The 25,109-nt window shown below is 41.9% G+C and overlaps 1 protein-coding gene across 3 annotated transcripts in view; it reads right to left on the bottom strand.

Annotated features, from left to right (window-relative positions):
- RASSF8 (Ras association domain family member 8) overlaps nt 1-24,291 on the bottom strand; it is a 73,351-nt gene extending 49,060 nt beyond the window's left edge. The window contains exon 1 of one of the 3 annotated variants that reach the window (XM_030238266.2): nt 24,140-24,291. The gene's annotated coding sequence lies outside the window, so the exon portion shown is untranslated. Of the gene's footprint in view, nt 1-22,919; nt 23,106-23,297; nt 23,449-24,139 lie in introns of those variants that run through there. The other 2 variants (XM_030238268.2, XM_030238267.2) reach the window with 2 other exon arrangements.
- Between the last annotated feature and the right edge of the window lie 818 nt (nt 24,292-25,109).

The following is a 25,109-nucleotide window of genomic DNA, read 5'->3' on the forward strand; positions in this document are numbered from 1 at the left end:
GGGTCTGTGAGGCACCCAGGAAAAGAAGAGATGTAGAGGCCAGGTAAGCAGTTTTAAAATAATTCTGTATGTACATGAATATCAGAGGAAAGTTAGTAATTCTGGCAAAAGGACTACAACAATGTGGCTGGCAATGCATTCCATCAGGTTTTAGATTTTTCCAACATCCATGGGAGGCACCCAGACACAAGGGGAAAAACCAACATGAAAAAAAACGATGTAAGACTTCCACCACTGTGCGACACAGGAATCAAATGGGACTCACTCACTGCTTATCTCAGCCTCCTATCAGCATTTTCAGGAGCAAACCTTCCCTGACCACAAGTAACAGCCTGCTAGAGCTGATAGAAAAATCTAATAGCTGACACACACACACAAAAAACAAATCCAAAACAGCCACACCATGAACCAAACCTTAAGAAGATTTGACACAGCATGAGGAGAACGTGCTGCTTAAGGAATTAAGATCTCCACACTCCACTGTGCTGGTGGTAAAAACTCTGTTCCTTCAGGCATTCATTCACCAGGAAAATGGGAGAGCCTCTAATGGCCAGAGCAGGAGTTCAGCTGGACAAAAAAGCCTTATAACACCTGGAACAACTTTGCAAGTGATGCAGAGAGGCTTTGGAAATCCATATGTTCAGCAAAACAGCCCAGGTGTGCCACATTGCCCAGCACTGGGTGCACCAATGCTTGTGGTACCTTCTCTGCAGAAGGCAAGAGCAGAGTGAAACACTACTTTTTTTATTTCAGAAGATGAATGAAAGTTTAATTAGCACAGATCTTCAGAGGAGGAAGCTAAATTTTTTAAAGCCATGTCCAACAGTGATGAGGATTAGGAGTAACAAGAGTTATCTATATTTGATGTGTAGCTGAGGAACAAAATTATCAAACTCCACCAACATTAATACAACCAGACAATCTTGTTCATTTTTCTCAGTTACATTTCAGAAAAGACTTTTTTTATTATTATTGGAAAATAGAAATCATATTCCTCTACTATTTATCCCACTCATTTTTTGTCCTTCTTGCCCTTGAGATTCATTTGATGTAGAAAAGCACATACTTTGCATAGGACATAATACCCAATATGAGAATAATTACTACATTTTACTAAAAGTGACCTGGCATCACCACGAAATTATTTCTTTGCTATACAAAATATTTTTAAGATGGATATAAGATAGGACAAAAAACACGAGTCCAACCACCTCCAAAAGAAATCATTATAATAAAAGAGTGCATACAGGTAAGACATTTCACCAAGCTATCATAGCCACTTAAAAAAAAACACCATATAACACAAACCCCATATTCTTTGTGTTTCATTCTTGGAAACACAATTTAAAAAAAAAAAATTTAAAATCCATTTTTAGAGTGAAACCTCCAAAGCCACCAAAGCTGCAATGTTAACATCCCAGAATGCTGTTATGCAATTCTTAATAAATAAGTTTTGGAAACACATTAAAATCAGAATCAGCATTTTCTTGACAGTTTGCCATTAAAAGACAAATAATTACATTTCTGCCAGTGTAGCAAGCTGGTAGCAATCCAACTAAAAAGTTATTTCATTTCAAGCTTGTTTCCTACCCAACATGAGGTGAAATTGGCTTACATTACTTGACTAATGCAGTACAGGCAAGACTCCTGTCACTTGTCTGTAAGAGTGCCTCATACATTGGATAGTACTGCATAGCTGACACAAAAATATAATATTTAACATTGTAGCACCCTATGTCCTAGAAAAGCCCTTGCCCACAGCAGTAGCTTTGCCATAGATGAAGTCTGAGATGTAGCTGGAAGCCCCACAGGGAAACCTGAAGGGTAAAACACACCCAGACCATGATTTCCCCACACAAATAATGGCTTTCATTGCACCATCTTGAACTGGAAGTTCATTCATCAAAACAAAGCTGTGTATTTGGTAAGTAACGTCTTGTGCATTTTTTAATCCAAAAAGAAGCAAAAATTAGACTAAATGGAGAGTTCAGAAAGTTCCTCATAAGTAAAAAGCAGAAAAGGTGGTGCTCTGAAGTCACAGCAATAATGCACAGCTACAAAAAGCCTCACCCAAAACCAACCTGAAAACCTGAAAAACATGAGTGGAGTGCCTTGATACACTGCATCAAGTAATTACAGTGGTTTGGCTTGGAAAGGACCCCAAAAATCATCTTGTTCCAACCCATTCCACTACCCCAGGTTGCTCCAAGCCCTGTCCAGCCTGGCCTTGGACACTGCCAGGGATGGGGCAGCCACAGCTTCTCTGGGCAGCCTGTGCCAGGGCCTCAGCCCCCTCACAGGGAACAATTTTTTCCTAAAATCTGTTCACCATCATTCAGACTATTTTAGCTGTTATTGCTGCAGGAAGGAGAAGATCAAATCTTTCATCTCTATTTGCAGCAGAAAGAAATAACCCACATGCAATCCAGCTCAGTGCTACAACAGATCCATATCCAAGTACAGAACCAGCACTGCTCTACCATGTGAAAGCAGATACCAAGCACCCCAAAAGGCAAGTTACAATGCACTTACAGAAGGGGAAAATCCCATTTTTACACACCATATGAAGGAAAACAACAGACTAAGCAATGGCTTGACACCAGTGTTAGGCTCTAAGAATGTTTCACATTAAAATCAAAGCAGGACACAATATCTCAAATAGCTGTTTAGACTCTGAAAGGAATTATCATTTGGAGCATAGAGGCTGATTCTGTTCAGCCAGCCACATTATTAAATACAGACTGCCTAAAATCAACCTGGAACTATGCACAATGTACACTGTCATAAAGGGGTGAAGGGAAAACCATCAGTTTAAGACATATGCCCATAAACCAAGCATAATTACTATTCTAAGGACTTCAGAATTGACTCTTATGCATATTAGTTGAAAGGCCAAAAGCTAATTTTATAGCATGATTTATGGTCTACATAAGCCCTAGAAAGGTAAGATTTAGAGTCACAAGGCAAAACCAGTTTTTTAACCCAAGGTGTTGCTGTCATCAGCAAGGGGAGCTCCTCATCTCCTCCAAGTCAAGAGTCAAGAAGTCACCATCTTCTTCTGGAAGCAAATCCAACTGCAGATCTGCCCCCACCAACATCCCTGTGGGTTTGAGAGGAATAAGAGAGGTGGATTTGTCTGCTGCTCACAGCACAGTACATGAAACCCTTACACAAAGTAAAATCAGTACTTACACTCAAGTACAAGCCCATACCTGTTTTATGGATAGAATGGCCAAGTATCTGTGACCCAGAGCATCCTGAGTGCTTCCCTTTTCATTCAGCTGTGTTACAACACAAGACTATGACATGCTGCTGGTCTTTTTCCATCCTAAAACAATGATTCTGGAGAAAACACGTATATTCTGAGTACTAATGAGGTTATTTTTTAATGCCATTAAAAGCCACTCAACCAGGACTGAGTGTGTGCTAGATAATGGATCAGAACATTCTTTACAGTAATTCAATTGCAACATAACTCCTTGAGCCTTCTAAAAATAAGGAGTATAATGCAAGGAGAGTGACTATTGGTGAGCAAACGGCGTCCAAGAATGACGTGAATGAGAATCTCAGCTCTAAGATTCTGGGTGGGACAAGGAGCTTCTTGCAGCCATCAGCAATGGACTACCGCCACCAGAAAACAGACTTGGTTATTTGTTTATATGTGATTATTTTTATGTCTATTATTCACACAAATTACATGAAGGTGGACAAGAGTTCAGCCTTTCTGTATTTCTAAAGTCATTTACCTGCATCTTGGCTTTCTTCTTACACTGAACAGAGCCTAAGTAACAAAGTCCCTAGTAAACATAACCTGTTATGCTCTAATTGCCTTAAATAGCATGGACAGAAAACCATTTTAAATGAGAACAAGATAAGGTAACTCCCATTTGTGAAAAGAATGAAATCTCACAGGATTTTGAGCTAGTCAGTAATGACACAATTCCTTACACAAGGCTTTCATGCACTAATACTCATCTTTTCCATTATTACTGATTTTTAATTTTTTTCTTTAAATCTGTGACCTATATAAGTGGTGAGAAGTCAAGTAATCCTAGGACAACTGAGCACCAGGCACAAAACAAGCAGCTGAATAATTGCCCAGCTGGGCATACAGATATCCTGTGTTGATCCTTTAAATAACACCCATGACACAGGAAGAGAAGCTGTGCTGAAGCTTCATTCAGATTTTCATATTTCTCTATTTAAATTCATATACAAGATCAGAAACACCAGCACAGCAAAAGAATTTTTGCATGTTAAAGCACCTCCTCAAGTAACATTTCAAAGAAGATTAGAAGCTCCATTGGATTACTCTGTGCTCCTGCATTTAGCTGCAGGTAGTTTGGGAATGTTCTCCCTAAGTAAAGGTTTATTACCTTGCACATGTACCTTTTTAGAACTTGTCTTTAGCTTTTAGACTTACTGATTGCTGGAACAGAGAACAGAAGCCTTTGCCAAATTATCATTATGGCAACACCTTTCAAACATAAGGCAAATTTTCTAATACAAACAAATAAGATTTCTTGGCTTTACAGGTAGCATCAGAATTACGTGATTATGCTAATTTCTGGCTGTTTCTCTCATAACCCTGTATCTGCTGCAAGGAAAAAATCCAAGTCTCTTTCTCCCAGATCCTGGTTTATACTGACCAATTCCAATCAAATTCCAGCCATCACAGCAGGGAAGAGTTGCCCACATTTTAGAAAGAACCTGGAACCTTCTACCTGAAGACAGACAAGGCCATCAGAGCAGTGATGCTATGTGTTCCTCCCCTTAAACAAGGGGGGGTCATACTGCACCTAAAAAAGCACCTGGAATTAAAGAAATCCAGGTAGGAAGATGGATCTCCAGCAAATTCCAGCTCATGACAGAGTATGTGCAAATCAAATTATCCTCTCTTTTAATACTTCTGACAGATAAAAGAAACCTTAAAATGCACAAAATTACATCTAAGTTCTCAACTGTAAACAGTTTCTTCCCTAAGTATTTGGAAGACATCTCTTCCAAGATCTCAGGCCCTGCTTCAGAACCACCTTACTCATTTTTCAAAATCAAAATGACATCTTTCTGTAACTTATTTAAAAAGCTGAAAGCTTAGGGTTTGGGTTTTTTTAAAGTTTGTTTTAAAAGTGGCCCTATTTACCTACCAAAAAGATATTATCTTTCAAACTGCCTTACTACTGCACAAAAGAAGTGAGAGGAGCTCTCTCCTTCAATGTTTTTGTTCCAACACATCCAGGACAGCCAGTTGTGCTCACAGAATACAGCACCTATGGGGAAGGTCACCTGCTCTGACTGATAGCTGAATATTTAAAGACTCAGAGAAGAGAATTTGAAGTTTAATGCACCTGTTGAAAGCTGGCATCAGTGTTTCTGGTGAAGCTACATGCAGGATTGGCACCCAAACATACAGAATTAATAGCCCACAAAGGCACTACTAAACTACTTTTACACTACTATCCTACACCAAGAAAAAAGAGAAAAAAATTCAGGTTACAAGTCTCTAACATAGCACTGCTTCCCCTCACACTCAATATACTGTTACTGTGGCATGTTCTTGCACATTAAAGTTACAGAAACACAGAAATGCTAATCCATAAAGAATACTTGCTTTCAAACAGCAGTTGCAGTGATTATAATGCTCCCAAAGCAGCTCTAAATGAAAGCAGAACACTGATAAAAGTATGTCTAAATCATTAGCAAGTGTTTCACTTCACCAGTTAAGCTCCAAGAGCAGAAAAGTTACCTTCTCACACTTACTGACCAAAGCACTGCAGGTTTCTGCTCCCAGCTCCACATCACAGTGCAACATTCTTTAGAGTCTCCATAATCTCACCAATTCCATTCCACTCAGAGGCAGGAAGAGCCATCAGCTCCTTCAGGGCTTCTCCCAGAAAGGTCAGCCTTGCACTGCTTCCCTCCCAGGCCTGGCACAGCCCTTTTGACAGCACACACTCCAGGCAGATCTGGCCTGGCAGCTCTGTTCTGCTGGCAAGGGCAGCACCAGAACTCAGAAACTCTTCATGATGAGCCCCAGGGATGTGTGGATTGATGATGTCTTTAAGGGTGTAAATTTGTTGCTGCAGATGGTGTGTGCATGGCAAGGGAGGACACCTGCACTACTGCAGTCAGCTAATTAAATAAAATGGGCTCGCTTCAGCACCTGCAAAACCACACCAGCAATGAAGAAACCATCCCCACTAGAAACTATGATCTTAGACATTATGCACGTGACAATTCCACTATTAGATAACATGGCACAGGCTCTGAACATTCAGATTTCTTATCTGTAAGCAGCTTAAGTTAAGCATCTCTCAGAAAATAATTGCATGAAGTAATTACAGTGATAGTTTCTCAGTCTGCACAAAATACGTGGTGCTAATATCCTGATATGATTCTCAGTTCTGGAAGGTTTAGTGTAAGTGAACAATTTTAGTCTCCCAAAGCCAGCCAGAAGCTGAAGTTGACAAGTGAGAGTACTAAACTTCCAGTTTCCATGGAAATGGAATTTGGATCAGTACAAACAGGGATTTCAGAACTTAAAACCCAATGCTCTCCATCTTCCACGCTCTATTCCAGCATTAATTTTCCTGGGTAATAAGGGGTCGAGAGAGGCACAAATGCCACACACATTTGTGATCCAGTAACTCACCCTGCCTTGTGGCTCCCCATTTTCATTTAGAGGTTGCCAGCCCCTTCTAAACCAGGCACCAGAGCCATCAATTCAGCAGCAGCCAGCCAGACACATTTATAAACACAACAGTATCCCAAAACTGTCCATCTGGGAGGACTGGGCTCCCACTTATGTGATGCTAATACGCATGAAAGAGCTGCTTTACAGCCCCTTGCTGAACCACCCAGAGCAGGGAAGTTGTGCCATACAGCATAATCAGTAACAAAATTCTCATTTTTAGTCTTGATGTGACCCAACAGAACTGCACAGAACTGTGGGATTTTCCAACTGTAAATCTTCAGGCAAGAACAAAAAAAAAAAAAAAAAAAAAAAAAAAGATATTTCATCACCACTAATGCAACACTCCTGCAGCAGTGGCTGCCTAGGGCTGCAAGGGAGAAAAGCATGCTCACTGGCAGCTAAAACAATTTGCCAATGGTTTTTATGGCTCCTGTTCCTTCTGTTTGGCAAGAGCAGAGGAAGAGCAATTTTCTGGAAGTATTTACATTGATTTTGCAGCTGATGACAACACTCCATCTGCTCTCAGACACTTCAGTGCCTCTGCCAACTTCTTCCCTAATGTGGTGCTTTCTCCAAGCTTTGCCAAGGCTTCTCTGCTTCCTGCACCACTTCTGCTGGAAGAGGACATTTCAAGTTGAGATGTGAACACCTATCCCATGCCCAAACCCACAGATCAGCAAACAGATTTCAAATTAACTCCTCCTCCTAAGACCATCACCTCCAGAAGCCTGAGGATGTGGCTGATGCCATCAACAGAAAGGGCAAAATCCCTGAAATAAAAGGGTCCAGGCCAATGAGAAGAAGCAGAATTTTAAAAGGACCTAAATAAACTCATTATTTTAATAAAAGCCCAGAAGTCCTATGGAAATTAAGATTTTCCCGAGCATTTAAATATGCAATTAAAGCAATATCCTCTCTATGGCAAATAGTGGCCTACCCCAAAAAAATACAAGATTTCAGATGCTTATACAGCAAGTGCAATTTTACGCACAAAACTTGTGGTGTAAATCAAAGAGAAGGAAGGATTTTGTTTGTACCCATTTGCCTGACACCTTTCCTAGAGTTAAACATCAAAGGAAGCAGCAAAATCAAATAAAGATTGGGGATTGGGAAGCCTGATTTTTTTTTATCTTTTTTTTTTACTTTGGGACATTTATTAAGGCAGAAGCATACACAAGTAACTTGGCTGCTGTCTCCAACTTTTACATAATGATCACACTACCTTGATGTCATGCCTTATCACTCAAGATAAACTAGTCCTAAAAATGTAAGAGCTCATCTTACAGCATCATATAAGTGAAAAATAACCCCCCAAAAGTCACATATAGCATTCTTTTTAAAATGAATCTACCACAGGAAAATGGATTGTAAGGTCAGAAATTCCTGAAAAGTGACTATGACTTTCAGCAGCTCACATAAGAATTGTAAGTATTTAAACCCACAAGAACTGAGATAAAGAGCATCAGCCTGCTCATGTTTCATTTGAAAATAGCTAAGTATGTTAGTGTGAAATGGCATCCCTAGGAAATAATCCCAACAGGGTAAATGCAGAAAATAAATGCCTTAATCCCTTTTGTATCAGTACATATTTATTAGGCCTGTCCAGAGATAACGAGGATCTGTGGTGTGCAGGTTGGATTCAACATCTAAAGGTTTCTTCTATCACAACACCTGTCTCAAATTATCTATCCTCTTTGCTGACAACTAGAGAAAGGATTACTGTGTTTACAGGCAAATTCTTTTTTCTAACAATTTGCCCTTTTCTTCTCATTTCACTGACCACCTAAATAGGAGAAAAAAGCAAATCACAGCATGTGAAAAACAGGCATCAGCCTCATTCTACTGCTGCAATTTGTCTTTGTTACTTCAAAAACCTAGGACCACGGTGATAAGCCCAGAAAAAACAATGGATTTGAAACGAGCCTTTTTCTCCTCCAGAACCCCTATAATACATAAGCAACTTCCTACTTCAAGTTACAGGCTTAGAGAGAAACTGAAAGCTGAAAAAATTTGGAAATGACCAACTTCTTTGCATTTAGGCATTTGACTCAGTTTGCCTTTGTAGCAAATAAAAGACCAATTCAGCAGCTACATCAAATACAGCAGCTTGTTTTGGCAACCTCGTTTTTAAGAGATCAGATTTAGCTACTCAGCTTTAATACTCTTGGTTTTGAATTAACCATCTGTTCTGTAACATTGAGAGAAACCTGGTGCAGTATCAGTCTAAGGGGTCTCGGGGCTAAAACACACAAGTACATATATATATATATACATATACATATATATATACATATACATATATATATACACACACATATATATACATATACATATATAATCTGGCCACAGCAGGCAAAAAGAGCCCATCAAAATAATGATCAACTTTCCCCAAAAGGAAGCTGTAGTGTTGATTTTTCTATCTATTCTGGGGCTTCATTTTACCTAATTACCAAGAGGAACTAGGGCCAACCCAGCACACATTTTAATCAATTAACACAAAAAGGGAACAACTCTGCAAGGCTTTAGAACAAAGAGACTTGCATTTACAACAGCTGTAGGTCAAAGATCTTAATCTGGGTTCTTTGAGAAGACTGCCAAAAATAAACTGTTTAAAAAAATAAAATGCTGTTCCACTGTAAATTGTCACTGCAAAGGAAATGCAAAATTCTCACATGAAAATATACAGTTAGAAAAAGCTCCTTAGGCAACAATAGGTATTTTTCAAGTATTGCTGGGAAAATATGGAAGCTTCTTTTTCCCCTTTCAATAAGATAGATGCAAGTACACAGTTGCTCTGCTATTTAAAGTCCCATCAAAAGAAGACCAGATTTCTAAGTGTTGCTTGACCAGTGAACTTTTAACAAACACTTAAATCAACTGATCCCTTTAAGAGAATCACATCATCAAAAAGCCATTTATTTCAGCAGGCTACCAAAACAAATAGCTGAAAGTTGGCTAAAGCATGCTAAAGAAACACATGACAAGTTCAGAGTTCCCAGATCTTCAAACACCATCTATATATAAAAAAAAGCTTCCAGTAATACCAGTGCACTTCCACACAGTATCATCAATACCATGGTTTGCAGCTGATCCACTGCAGGAGGTTCTCCATGATCCAGCAGGTCCTACTCCCACACATGGTCAGTAATTAGGGCTTACAGGTCCCAGACTGCCACTTCAGTGACCTCCAGGACCTGCTTACAAGAGCTGCTACAACTGCTTTTACAACAGCTCTGGCCATGAGCCTGCACCTTGGTGTAAGGCTGGCAGCACGCAAACACTACAGGGTTTATTTCAGCTCAAAGTATTGCAGCTCCACATCCCAAGAGACCCAGCCTCTACTTCAATTAACCCTCCTATTCCCATCTATCTTCTAAAAAAAAAAAATTTAAAATCCAATCCAAGTTATGTGTTACTTGTGCAGACAACCCCCTGTGCTCACTGCACAGCAGCTTCTCATAGCACAGATGATTGTGACTGCAGAGGTGTTTAGCAGTGGCTCAGTTCCAGCTCTGCCCACCCCAGCTGGCACAGGGCCACTGGCTGCAGAATCAGTGCAATATGTGCATATTCAGAGCCCCATGCTCAAATTCCAGCAGATCATCACTTTTTAGTAAATAAACTAAGGAGCTAAACCGTAAGCTTTCAACACAAGCCAGCAGTTAAATCAAGTCTTTTATTTTACCAGAACCAGGAAGGAGGAGATACCAGAATAATTCTCAGGAAACCACCTGAGATACCACAGTGACTCCAAATTTCTATCTAATCTTGATTTAGAAAACCAAAGTTATCATTAGGGTAGCTAACTATTGATGCACATGATCAAAAAAATTCACACACCACTCTCCTGACATTTCCCTTTTAACCTCCCCTGATTAATGGTGAAAGTTCTAGTAAATGAACTTTCAATTTACTGGGTTTTCAATTAAGAAACTCAAGATTTTGCAATTCAGGTGCCTTTACATAAATAACTAAACACATGCTGTGACATTCAGGTATTTGCCAAAATTTCTAAGAACTGATGCTGCAGTTGTTGACTGATTTTGCACAGATGACCACTCAGTGAGTCTCCTTTGTGTCCTTAACCTGCAAAGTTTGATTTAACTCTATTCCATCTATCATTGCCTTTATCAAGATTACTTCACCTAGAAGGAAAAAATAAAGAAGAATTAATTAATTTGTCCCTTTTTCAAAGTATGTTCAAGCATAGCTTTACCAGAAAAGAAAAAAAAAAATCAATTAACTGAAAGGAGGAAAATCAGATTTCCATGAAAAAGGTACATCAAGCCACCTACTCAACATCAACTACATAAAAATTATACGACAGTACTTGAACCAAAGGGGAACCTTTACACTCAACAAATAAAGAGACAGCAGAATGGTTTGATCAAGGACTTAATTTCAAGAAAAAAATTCCAGTGATGTAGCACCTAGGGAAGAACATGATATTAATCACTTATTCCCCTTCAACTTCATTAAAAATCTCTTCTTCTGCTTCCACTTCAAAGCTTCCAGCTGAAAGCCTGATTGGTCCTTTTGGGTCCAGAGTGGGATAACTCTCTAAATCCCAGGGAGTGACAGGCTCCTCTGTGACAAGTCCAGACACATAAAGGAATGCCCACTCTACTATCCCTTGCACAAAGCAAACTGGTGTGTGAACAAGCAGCTCTGAAATCCTGGATTCATTACCAGGCATGTATTTTTCCCATATCACCTTACTCAACTATGTGCATGAACATTCCAATAGAAAAACCTGTATTTTTAACTCCTTGTTACAAGTCTTACCACATAAATGCATACCCTGCATTCTGTTAGAAGTACTTTGGATAAAAGAGTTTTTCCTTCTCTTCTTTATCACCTCTAATATTTGCTATGTTTATAGCTTTTTTTCCAACTCAATAATCCATTGCTAATTTCAATATATTATACCTTTGTGACAAGTTTCCCTAGAACACAGTTTGTCTGCTGCATTCAAGTACAGAATCATTAGATTCCATAGAAAAACCCAGCTCCTGGAAAGCTGAGAACTTACTCTACTCTAGGGCAAGTTATTATGACCTAGAGGAAGGTCATAACAACTTGCCCTACTCTAAAGATTCTGCAGCAGCCAGAAAACAAGATGCAAAGAAAATCCTACATGTTCTGCATTTATCCAACTGAAGTGCTGTAAAGATAAGCAAAAAAAAGAAAGAGGTTTTTTAAAAAATTACTTACAAGCAAGGATTTATTTACCCCTCTGGTTTAACTGCTGCCAGTATCAGCAAGGCAATCCCATTACAGCTGACGGTGGCTGTGTGGTACAAACACCTCTTAAAGAAAAAGAAAATAAACCAAAAGCCAGAACCCTTCAGGCTGGAAGGAGCTGCTGGAGCCCAGCCTCCTGCACAAAGCAAGGCCAGTGCTCCATTCAGACCAGGTTGTCTTCACCAGCTGGGTCTGAACACTGACTCAAAGGATGAAGGTTCTTCCCTAGAAAATGTAAGTCTTCTTTACATATGGTCATTAATAATGACATAGATCAGAGACCTCCCAGCAGCCCCAAGCCAATGACAAATCTTAGATCACTTTCTTTAAATACTTCTACACTTAAAGTTCAGAGCCACTGAATTACTCCAGTTTCCCAACACATTCTGAGAATTTGTAATACAGTGCAAAAAGTATCCCCTATTAGTGATGCTGAAAACATTTTTAAGTGAGTTGTGCTCACAAATTACTGCATCAATGCAGGCAGAGCTGGAGTCAACTGATTGTTCTAAGAGCTGACACTCCAAGTAAGCAGCTGGTTTTCTCCCAGCCTGGGACAAGGTGGAATAAATCAATTTGAATTTTGTAGAAATAACTTAAGTAGGTAAGTTTGCACACTAGTTTTTAATACCAGCCATCACAACTGCTTTGCTGTCCCCTCCATCCAAGACACAGCACAAACAAATCAGTTCCCAGAGAGAAATCCAAACAAGCAAACACATAAAAGCAAACACTTAAGTGACTTGTGTCACAAGATTTGTTTGGAGATGTTGGCTCAAATAGACTTGTGCCCGATCACTCTTTACCTCATCCCCTACACACATTTCCAATGCTTCAAATAAGCTTTGGCATTTATTAAATAAATGTAAAAACATCTTACATGAAGACAACAGATTATATCCTATATATGGTATATTTTTAATATAACCTGACAAAGCAACACATTTTTACAGGCCTACATAAATTCATACTTCAAGCTTTTTTTCTCTTCCTTTTCAAATAAAACCCAGGTCTGGTAAATGTTAATGGAAAAAAAAATCTGAAATTTCTCTAAGAAGAGGCAAATGCAGGCACAAATCACCAATTCCCACATAGTCAAGCTCTGCCTCAGGTTCACACATTGTCAAATTGGTGACAATGAGCAAGTAGGTACTAGGAGAGCAAACAATATTGTAAGAAATTTCAGGAAATGCTTGGTCTTTGCTTTAATAAAATTAAGTGACGTGAACAAAGCACAGAAAGAACATCTCTCAACAAATTCACAGGGTTCAGAAGAACAGATCAGACACCATTTGACCTCAAGAGTCCTAAGAATACAAGGTAGCCAGTCAGACACTCTGATGATGGGCTCAGCACAGCAAAATAGAACCTAGAATTCTTTTTAATAGAACTGATGGTAAAGAATTTCTCAAAGGATACTCACACCAATTTGCTGCTGTATTAATTAAGAACAAAAACCAGTAAAAGCTTCTAAACTAATACTGGCTCTATTTTGTGATCTCTTTTGAAGGGCTGTATTAATTCTCAACATCAAGAATAAATCCACTGCAGGAAATCATATGACAAAAACACATGTTTTGGACTATGAAAATGAACAAAGTCAAACTACTCAAGATTTGCCTTGGCTTTAATGCCTTACTTGAATGTCAGGTGTAGTAGAATGGACCCATGTTGGAGCATTATAGTTATTTCCCTTTTCCTAGTTCAACAAGCACAGGACTGACTTTATTAAAACATTTCAGGAGTCAGGAAGACAGGGAGAAGAACACAACGCAGAGCAAAATGAAAACAGTGTCTGTACAGCAGGATTATTTTGAACTTCCATCAGAAGTACACACAAACCCTCCCCGAAAGCTCTGTATGCTCACACAGGACTGGCACTAGAGCTGCTATCCTGCAGGAAAACTGAAGTAGAAGTTACAAGAGAAGATTTAAGAACAGCCAGTGCTTTATTTGCCACACAGTATCTGGGTAACAACTGCTGGATTACACTTTAAACCCTTCCCAGCTCCTAGAATTGACAAGGTACAGTAACAATTCATGGCTGCCTCCAATTACCTTGTAACAAATCTGACTCTTCCAGTCAGCTTTTCTCATAAAAAGATGAACCTGTCCTTGATACTTGTCCCTTAAAATGTTCATTATTCCAAAAGAACCCCCCAGTTTACCATTTCCTTTTGCTTGAGCTTTTGCTAGCAGAGCAGCTGTGCCTCAGCTACGTGCCTCCTGTTATCCCACTCAGGGTGCCAGGTAAATCAGCTTAACATCATTCCCAGGCATTTCCCCTCGGTGATGTGACAGCCACAGCACTTATGGCCTCAGTGACTCACAGAGTGGCTCACAGGTGGCACTGCTTGGCCATCATCACTCTACATCTGTGCCTTTGCCACACTCCAGCCTGGCTGAGGAGCCTTTCAGGGTGCAACAGAGGCTGTCAAGTTGCTACACAAGAACTTGTTATCAAGAACTTTTATCAAGAACTTGTTCCAGAGCTGGACTTCATTACAGGGACATTATCCTGGGCATGCCAGCAGGCTCACCCACTGAGGATGGAACATGCACCTACCAACTCCTGATTTAAGGTCCAATTATTCATCTCATAGCCTAACTTTTATTTTTACAGGAAAAAAGCCACTGATAAGTAGTGGTCGAATGTCCAAAGGAAGGTCACCCTGTAATCTGGTTCAAACTAAGGTCTGAACTCGGAATGAAGCAACTCAGATGGCTCCCCCTGCCAATATTAAAAATCATCAGATATTCCCATCTGCCTTGTACTTGAAATCCCAGCCATGAAGAGGCTCAACATTACAGCTACACATTGTGACATCACCACATGGGATTTAATTTTTTTTTTTAAGATCCTTGAACACTTCCAGGGATGGGGCATCCAGAGCTTCTCTGGGCAACCTCTTCCAGTGCCTCACCACCCTCACAGGAAAGAATTTCTTCCTAATATCCAATCTAAACTTCCTCTCTATAAACTTGAAGCCATACCCTCTTCTTCCCTCTTGTTTAATTTTCTACTCCATTATAGAACTGTCTTCACCCTACCACATGCTTTATGTCCATGTCAGCAAGAAAAAGAAGGGTATTTTTTAAAATGGTGTATACATTGAATCCTATTCTCATGCATACTGGTCAAGCTGAGGATAATGGAGATCTTTTGAAATAAAATATAGTTTGTCCAGAGATCATTGTGGACTATTAAAGTAAACCATGCTCAGGAAGCATATAGATTTCCAATTATTTAGGCTTTTGCATATACACTTACAATGACAAGCATGAAGGGCACTGTAAAATAGGAAAGAAATAGCCTTGCAGCATATATTTAAATAAATCTGCTATCCACAGTTAAAGCAAACATACTTTTACAAAAGTTGAGGTAATATTTAAGCTTTTTAGAACAAAATAATGTTGTTTAGAAATGGCACAGCATTTGTCAAGCACTTAGGAAGCCAAAAGACTAAGACAAGAAAGTGTATTTGCCATTTTTTTCTATTTATGTCACATTTTTATCTTATAGTGTGTAAATACAAATTCAGAGGATGTTAATGACTTGAAAAAAAAGGTCAGAATTTACTACACTAGTTTATGCTCCGGGAGGGAAACAAGAGCTCTTGCAGCTGGTAATACTGGCATATACTAATATGAAAATACAGCCAACTGCACTTCCTTACCCTGTGCTGAGAATGGATATTTTTGTCATGACAAGTAGTGTACATAAAAAATATTTACCTGCCACAGGCACTTTAGTATTAGAGTACAATAAAAAACCAAACCACTATGGAATGTGACTGTATTTGACTGTTCTGCACATCTGTAATGGTTAATGTTTCTAAGCAGCTCCTGGAAAAATAATCAAAGCTGAAGAATGAAGGGAAAAGCAGCTGATAAATGAAAATAAGCATCTTGTCAAGAAAGACAAAAATGTGGTTAGAGGTCAGTGAAGGACAAGAGGAGGGAGAGAGTGGAAGAATTCTAGAATATTTCTGGTTGGGCTTCCCTAGAAGGCTAAGGCAGAGAGCTGCCAGCAACAAAAACACTGTCTCTCAAGGAGCAGGGGAAATGAGCACTGACAGGATGTCAGGATCACAACAGGACAGGTGCAAGTTAAACCCAACTCCTGGACAACAAAACAGCAAAGTAAGTGTTCCCTCTGCTCTGCTCCAAATAGCTCAGCAGCAAAGGAATTGGAGGAATGCTCTGTGGCTGGGAGATCTGAAGGGAAAGTGCTGGTGTCTTCCCCTCCCATGCAAAAGCAAAAGCTGGGCTGCGACTGAGAGGGGCACTTGGAAAGCCATAAAGTCATGAGGGAGTGTTTAGGAAGCCTGGTGGCAGGGCAGAAAAGGATGGCAGCGCCATCAAGCACACACAGGGAGCACAGGAACAAGTCACTAATGGGAAGTGCTATAAGAATGGCAGCAGGAGAGCAGCAAGGGTTGGGAACAAGCCCCAAGTTTCAAAAGGCACACTGGGAATCCAGCACAGAATCACAGAATGCTCTGGGTTGGAAGGGGCCTGAAGACCATCTCATTCCAACGCCCTGCCACCAGCCCAGGTTGCTGATCAAGGCTTTGCAATGAGTTACAAACAGGAGACCAGCAACTCCTAACAGACCCAGCCTCCCTTCTGTCTTGCCAAGAGTTTAAGTAAAACCAAACCCCCCCCTCCCCTGGAGAACATTTTAAATTGTAATTTCTGTCTGCTGTCAGGAGCCCAGCTCTCTCGCACCCTACCTAAGGAAGGTGAGCCTCTTCCCCTAATTTCTGCCTCAGAAAAGTGACCAACCCATGCCACACAGAACTTGCCAACAGCAAACTCACACCCAGCTCTCCTCCTGCAGCACACACCACCTCCTAAAGGTATGTGCCTCTTATCTTCCAGCCTTGCCCGCATGGACTGCAAGTTCCTTTGATTCATCAAAACCACAAGGGAGGCAAGCAGCAGGCCTAAAGTAGAATATTATCTTAATTCTTGAGTTAAGAGATCAGACTGGGTTTTCTAACAGCTGATCACCATCACAGATGCCCATACTCACTACATCAAAAGCCATCTAAAGACAGTTCTCTGTGGTCTCACACAGGACAGCTTAACCCCAAGTAGCACTGCTGTGGGCTATATCAAGCTGGTTGCTTTCTGGTCTGTTCCTGGGAAATAAGGGAACAGCAGGGTACCCAATTTGTTATAACAACTTTGTACATTTCATTTTGTTTTGCTCCCCCTGCCATTCTTGGAAGAAAAGCCTAATGACTTTTAAAATATGGTATATTTCAGTTTGAAACAAAGACTAAGTTCACAGGACAGGAGTGAAGCAGGTAAACTGCTAAGCAAATGCATGAACTGCAGTGAAAGAACACGGGTAGTAAAAAAGAAAATTCAACTTCTATTCAGAGTATTTCATAAACTCTTACGTGTTTATGTATTTTGTCATTTTCTGCCAGAACTTGCTCACTAGAATGAGTTCTGACAAAAGATTCTGCTACGCTCTACCAACTCCTTGAAAAAAAAAAAACAAACTATGTTCCCTTGTATGCTAAATAGCCTTTGTTATCTCTTTGGAGTATCAGGTTACCAATTCCAATCCCATTAGCTGCATGAAAACACTGCATTGTATTCAGTGTGACTGTTCCTTGTTAGTCCCATGCTCCTCTGTGCCACTTCCACTACTCAAAATACAGAGTCTCCAACTCAGCTTATTTGAAGTTTCTGTCCTTGCCCCCTGTGAAAACAGTGCAAATGCTTGGATTGACTTAAAGGCAGGGATGAAGCTCAGGCCAAACTTGCTTCAAAAAAAAAAAAAAAAAAAAAAAAAAAAACCAACAAAAAAAAAAAAGCCAACCAAAAAAAACCTGAAAAACCACCACAATCACTTCCTGGTGGGCAAGGACAAGGACATTCAACCACTGCCCTATGTTTCTCTCCAGATAGGAATTATTATTCCAGATACAACTGCTAGTTAATATTGCTAGCTACACAGCTGCAATGGCACATTTAAAAATTTGCTCTCTTGATTCCCAATATCAACTTCAAAATATTATCAGCTGTGGCATCTTCCTACTTTCTTCTCCAGGAAGACTCTGACATGTGCAGCCACTGATGAGTTCCTTTTAACTTCCCCTCATATGTCACATAGAAGAGGGAAAAGAAAGACAAGGACAGACACAGATTTTACAAGTGTTTAAGTGCCTAAAAATGGTGCAATTTAATATGGACCTGGGGAATTTGCATCAATGAGTGCTCTCTTCTTCTCTGTTTGCAAGGAAAAACTGATTTCTTTATAAATTTCACTTAATGCCACACTAGAATGTTAGTATCAATCTACTGGATAATTGCTATTAATTCACTAACTGTCAAGATACATGCAGCTTTTATATGGCTTCAAGCATAGTATTTAAGAAACACAGACTGACAAGCAAATACCTACCTTTAAGAAAGCAAGAAATTACACTGCTCTCAATAATCCCATTTTACTCTGAAGGAAGTAATCACCATCAGTGCAGGCATGGCAGGAGGGAGTGGAAGGGAGAGGAGAGAAAGCAGATCAGATATGTTGAAGGTCTCCAAACAGCCCTGTGACAAGAACAGCACACCCTTCAACCCCTAAAGCCACACTGTCTCCCCAGTTCAGCACAGACACAAAACATCTGGCTGCCCAGTGGAATTACAGCCTCTCTTTATCCATGCTCACAAAACTGCTGACTGAGAGTAAAACCTTAAGTTTCTAAAGGTTCTTCCGGAAACTCCAAACTCCTTTCGAACAACAGCTTGGAAACACTGACAAACACTTCATGAGTCCAAAACTATTTTAGCAAAATACTTCCAGTTCACTTGAAGCAAAAGGAAGTTCCAGCTCTGAAGATTCCTGGGGAGAACACAATACATAGAAAGCACCAAGACCCTGGCCAGTTTAAAACTGGACCATGCGGAGGCACAGCAAGGTACAGGCTGGAAACATGTCAGGTACTGTTGCAGGAAGAGAGGTAAAACTCAAGGTTACACCGAGCACAGCTTTCAAAGCAAGTAAATAAATTCAAACTACAATGTCAAGCCTGGAGCAAGGGCAGAAGCTGGAAGTAAGCTGCATTACACATTTCTAGAAGTTTCCCTCCCCTTTCTGCTCAAAGGGGTAGTAAGGCATTAAAATCTGACGTCTCAAAATACCATGAAACCATCAAAACTGCCAACATGGGGAAAAAAAACCCTCTCCTTTCAAAGAGAGAGAGGTCACATCACACTACTAAGGAGGGAGCAATACCACAGCAGAGGACAACATTCAAGCTCACCTTTAAAGCTGTGCTGCTTGCTTGCAGGTGAAAAACAAATCCCGGAATGCCTCACAACTTTTCCAAGCTCAAATATTCTCTTACTGCATCTGCATGAGCATTTTCCATTGACAAAGAAGGTTAAACCCTCTTAGCTGAAACACACATTGCTCTATCTACTTGCTCATTCCAATCCTCAAAATTAATGTCAGACAGAAAAACTTCAGGGATCTTCACAAGTTATCCATGGATTACTTGTAGCCTCTCTGCAAATATTTCCTCTGAGTTCCACTATCTGGAACCACAGAGAACACACATCTTCATCCAGATGATATGAAGATTCAGTTGGCAACAACCGATGTAGACAGGTCTCACACAGCAGACTCCAATACTGGAATTTAAGCAAAAACGTAACTTATAATACTTGGAATTGGCAGCATCCTCCTGTATTATAATGCAGTACACTGGAGTTTTTTTAGTTACTGCGGATGAAGTTGTGAAGTGTTTCCCCAAACTTAATTTGAAAGAGCACAACGTAATTGGCTGCAATGTAACTTTACTGCTCATGTGTTGAAACTGAAATGAATCCAGTAATGTTTATCCCCACCTTTGGAGATACAAGTGATCAACAGATCACTCTCTGTGAACTATCCCATACATATAGGAAAAAAAAAATCTTTTTATAAATATTTACTCATTTAAATTACTGATCTATCTTGCTACCCACACAGAGGAGACTACAGGGATGACCGTCTGTCCTCATTACCATTCCTCCCTTCTTGTGCTAAAGATAGCATGGAGAGTAAAAAATAAATAAATCCTCAACAGCATTAGGAATTAGACAATGTCATGTTGAAAGATACCCCAGATGAGGAGCCTTATCTCTCCTGGCTGGCTGGGAGGGCAGGGGGGCTCTGACCCACAGAAGGGAGGTAGCACTTAAGCCTCCCCTAGGGTGGTCTCTTGCAGCAGGCTCTACTCCCAGCTGTAATTGCTCATCAGTCCTAACTGGATGCCTGACCACTCTGGAACAGTTCAGCAGAGTATTTAAACAGATGGATGGTACAGGCCACTGGAACAAACCCCATTTTTCCCTGGCTGCAGCTCTCTTTCAGTGCATTCCTTTGAAGTCTGTGCCACTGAGGAATCAACAACAGCTGAGAAACATGTGTTATCATACAACACTGAGCACAGCCACAGCACTGCACAGCAAGATGCTTTTGTGCAATAATCCCGCTCTACAGCAAGCATTACAGGGTCTTTTGGTGTGAGTGAGCCCATCTTCCAAGCACAACAAGAAAATAAACAGATTCCTCCCTCCTTAAGGAGTGACTCAAAAGCAGAAAGGTGAATTACACAGATTTCTCAAGCGCTTGCCAGCTGAAAGCTCACAGTGCCTGTCTCCTAGAGTCCTCTCAGATACATTAACATTCCCCATATTTATGTCATCACAAAGATGACCAGATACTTGCAGAGATAGAAGAGAAGTAACAACCCAGAGGGGTCTGCAGTTCCCCTGCAGGGGATACAGGGGAACTAGCTGGGAACTGTTTGTCCCCCAGATGGGACAAACCCCTATATCTACAGCTCAAACCCACCATCCTTTCCCAAGCAGGATAAGCTCTGTGATCTCAACTTCACAGGTGACAAACTGGAGAGAGACTGAGCAAGATGGCACCGCTCAGCACACACAGACTACTCAACCCCCTCCCCACACTTTATCAGCACAGAGAGAGATAATATACAGCCCTCAGAAGAGCCAAGGGAGAAAACACCATGACCATCCCCTTATCAGCCAGGAAAACCACTCCTGTCAAAGGCATGAGATCACCACATGCTTTGAAGGGGAATGGGAAGGGTAGCAAGAATTAGTTATTTATGAAACTGAATTTGAGACTAGATTTGTTGTCCAGACTCAGCAGCACAGAGCTGGCTATGTGCACATGCAAGAGGACAGCAAGTTATAAACGAACAACACGCACATACACACAAACACACCTCTACTTGCCCAATAACAACTTTCTACAGAACCAAGTATCATTTCCACGGGAGAAAAGCAACAGGTCAGAGCCTCACATTTACCAAGTACCCCAGTCTCAAATCTTACAGGAAGGCAGGCATTGAGATTATAACAAATCTCATCACACTGTAAAGTCCCAACCCCACCATGAAAAAAATTACAGGAAAACAGAGGATTTCAAAAAAGCCCCAGAAAACCCAAAAACATTTAAGTTTAGTGTCAAGATAGAAGTCTTAAAGACTTAAAAACCCAAGCAAAAAACCTAAAATTGGAAAACAAACACACTGGTGGACTAAGCTAAGTTCATAATTAGAGACCTCGCAAAATAAAATTTCCAGGAACAACAAGCATCACACCGAGGGGGGTCCTCAGCTGAGTCCCCACAGCAGAGTCTTCCACCCTGTAATTCAGTTTAACAGTTTCTTTCTGGAGAGGTCAATGCTGTCCTTCATAGTCAGCTTGAGGCAGACTTCAGGGACCATAGAAAAAGCACACACTGATACTGTCAGAAATATTCAGAGGATAAAAATAGCCCCAGTCTCAAAACCTTTGCAGCAATGTAAAAATCCAGTATTGCTCCAAATAAGTGCTCAAGATCCCTACAACTTTCCAAGAATGAGTATCAGAACGAGCCAAACTACCACCTGATCAGCAATCAGAACGACAACTGACCATACAATTATTCTTACAAATCATATGAAAAAGCACTTAAGAGAATGGAGGCAATCTCAGTATCCCAGGAGGTGCAGGCAGGGAGGCAGCTTAGGCAGGAGGTCACACTGCCCTGCGATGGCAGAAGCAGGAACGGAACCCACCATCCTCAGTGCTCAACTCCGCACTTTCAGCAACTCGGTCTCCTTCATTCCTTTTCAGAGTTTCCCTCAAACAGATTGTAAGAAGTTATATCAATCAAGTTAATTTGGCTCTTCAGAATTACTGCTGGTATTTCCAGTAATGGTTTGAAGTACTTTGGAAAGACTTAAACTTCTTGCTAAATATGACTTCGTATTTTTCTCCTCCTCTTTCTCACTATGCCAAACTTTTTCCATCTCCAGTAAAGATTAAAAACAAGATTAATTCAAACAATGGATCAAATTCTACTGGACTCCCAAAGGTGGAAAGGATGGAGAGATTACTTAACAGTAAGAAGTGAATCACCTTTATCTCTCAGTTGTCCTAAAGGGCACACAACTAAGTACAATGAATCCCAAGCAGTCATTTCAGTTCCCTCAGCAATTCATTCCGTATCAAAAATTTTTTTTGCTCTAAGACTCAGAGAAGTACTTCCAATTTCACGTCAAGCCTACTTTCCAATGAGATATCATCAAACAAAAAGTTAATCCGAAATTAAATTTTCTCTCTTTAAAAAAAGCGGGGGAAAAGTAAGGCTGATTTTATTTGCAGTTCAGCCACGTGGTGTTTTGGACTTTTGGAACAGTATCTCTCAGAAGAGGCAATGTAACAGAAGGAAGAACCACCCCCAATCAAAAGAGTTGACAGTTCATTCACAAGCTACATATTCTCTACTGAAAAAGACAGAGCCCTTTACTTTCACAGCACTTAACACAACCGCACCGCGCCCACACAATTAACAGAGAGCCTGAAAGCCCTCAAACAGGTGTCCTGCAGAAATCATTAGGCAATTGATTTGCTCGCTCTCCACAGCCCGGCAAACACTCAATTTCAACGTGATACTGACCAGAGCTGAGGCACAAACTCACAGGTCCGAACCAGACTTCCTAAACCGCCGACAGCACTTTTTGCCACGGATGCGATTCTGTTAAATGTGTCAACCTCCGACACACCTGCAGCCTGGGGATGGGAGGCGTGACAGGTGCAATTCCAAAGGGGCCACCGGAATATGTAACCTTCCCCCGCCTCCTGATTCCCCACACCGACGAAACTCACGAGCAACACTGAAATGCAGATTAAGACTGCGTTTAAATCACCATTCTGCTGGACAGAAAACAGGCTGGCACACACCGAACTAGTACAGCCCCAAACCGGACCCTGGAGCAGACCTCCCCAATACTACTTCAGAGCTGGAGAAAGCAAGCAGCAGAATCCATTTCCTTACCCTTTAAAGTTCATGCCTCTGTACTGTCCTACCGCACTGTATTTGCTTAAGATTTTCTCATCAATACTACCCGACGAGAAAAAAAAAAAAAACAAACCAAAAAGTCCCATGCATTCCCTGGCGGCAAAACACATTTTCTTCTAATCTTTCTTCTTACTGGGGAAGAAAAAGAGAGGGAGGGGTTGGGGCAGGAATAAAAGAGATTAATCGTGAAACAAACCGGCACTGCCCGATAAAGGGGGTGAAGGAAAAAAAAAAAATACCAAAACAGTCCACGTAGCAAAAGGGGGGAAAATGAAAAGGAGAAAAATAGGTTTAATTTTCTTTCCGGTGCCAGGAAGAGAAGGGGAAAGAAAACTACTACAAAGATTTCCCTGTGTAAGAAAAGTAGGTTTTGAATTCCCTTCCTCAAGGACACCGAAAAATATCCCTTACTTTTCCACGCGATGCCCAACGGATGCCAGGAGAGAGGAAAAGCCGGAGGAAGCCGGGGAAGTCGCGAAGGAAGAAGCCAAAGGACAGAAGCGAGTGCGAGAGGGCTTGGAAGAGGCGAGAGGGGGAACAGCAGAGCCCAAAACGCCAAAAAATGAAACCAAGAAACAACAGGAAAAGAAACACACAAAAAAAAAAAAAAAAAAAAACAACAACAAAAAAAAAATCCCAAGAAAATCCGAGGGGAGATGGGAAACGGGCGAGAGGGACGGGAAAGTTGGCGAGCGAGGAGGAGGCAGGGAAGGGTCATAAACCCCCCCAGCGGGGACGAGCCGGGAGCTGCCGGAGAGGGGACGCGGAGCCGGGAGAGCGAGCGGGGCAGGGGAGCGGGGCAGGGGAGCGGGACTTACCGCCCGTCCCCTCGCTCGCCGCCCCGGCAGCGGCTCCGGGCGCCCGTCCCGCGGCGGCTCCGGGGCAGCACCAGCGGCCGCCGGCCCCGCCTCGCTGCCCGCGGGGGGCGGCGCGGCCGGAGCAGCGCCCGGGGCTCGGCTCGGCGCGGCCCTGCCCCGCTGCTGCCCCGCTCCTCCCCGCCGCGGGGCTGGGCGAGCGGCAGTGCGGGGAGGGACGGGGTTGCTTCCGCCTCCTTCCTGCCGCTGCCTCGCTCCCCTTCACCGGGGGAGACATGTAACGGAACTGGGGCGCCAGCACGGCATTGTGGGAGCTCTTAAAGCCGCAGCCGCCCCCGCCGCCCCGGCCCCGGCCCGGCAGCCTCGGGAGGCGGCGGCGCTGCAGCTTCGCTTGAGCGGAGTCCCCGGAGCCGTGCCCGGCACCGGGAGCCGCCTCCGCAGGCTCAGGCGCTGCAGCCTCGCCTCAGTGGAGCCCCCGGAGCCCGGCAGCCGGAGCCGCCGCCGCCGCAGGCTCAGGCGCTGCAGCCTCGCCTGAGGGGAGTCCCTCGAGCCGTGCCCGGCGCCGCGGGGCGGTGGGAGCTCGGGGCCGCCCGCCCTCCTCCACACCCCCGCCCAAAGCACAGGGCGAGCCCCGGGCGCGCCGGAGACCTCGGGTTACTCTGTGGTTTTCCACGAGATTTTAATTTTTTCCCCCACTATTGTTTCTGGAAGAAACAAGAATGCCTTTGGTGCTTGTTTGAACCGGGATGCGGGAAGCCGGCAGGCAGCGTTCTGTGTTGTTGCTGATTTGGATTTTGATGATGGAAAATTCCCTGGGAAAAAAAAAATAGAAAAAGTCATAAACCTCAGAGCAGCAAAGACTGAAGGCGGCTGTTTTGGGCAAAAAGTTTTGGGTATGAAGTTTTAATCAGTTTGGGAAAATGACCTTAAAAAAATTCCAAAACCTAAGTGGAAAAGAACTTCAGTGCTGTGA

This window comes from Serinus canaria, chromosome 1A, assembly GCF_022539315.1.
Source record: "Serinus canaria isolate serCan28SL12 chromosome 1A, serCan2020, whole genome shotgun sequence".
NCBI classification, from domain to species: Eukaryota; Metazoa; Chordata; class Aves; order Passeriformes; family Fringillidae; genus Serinus; species Serinus canaria.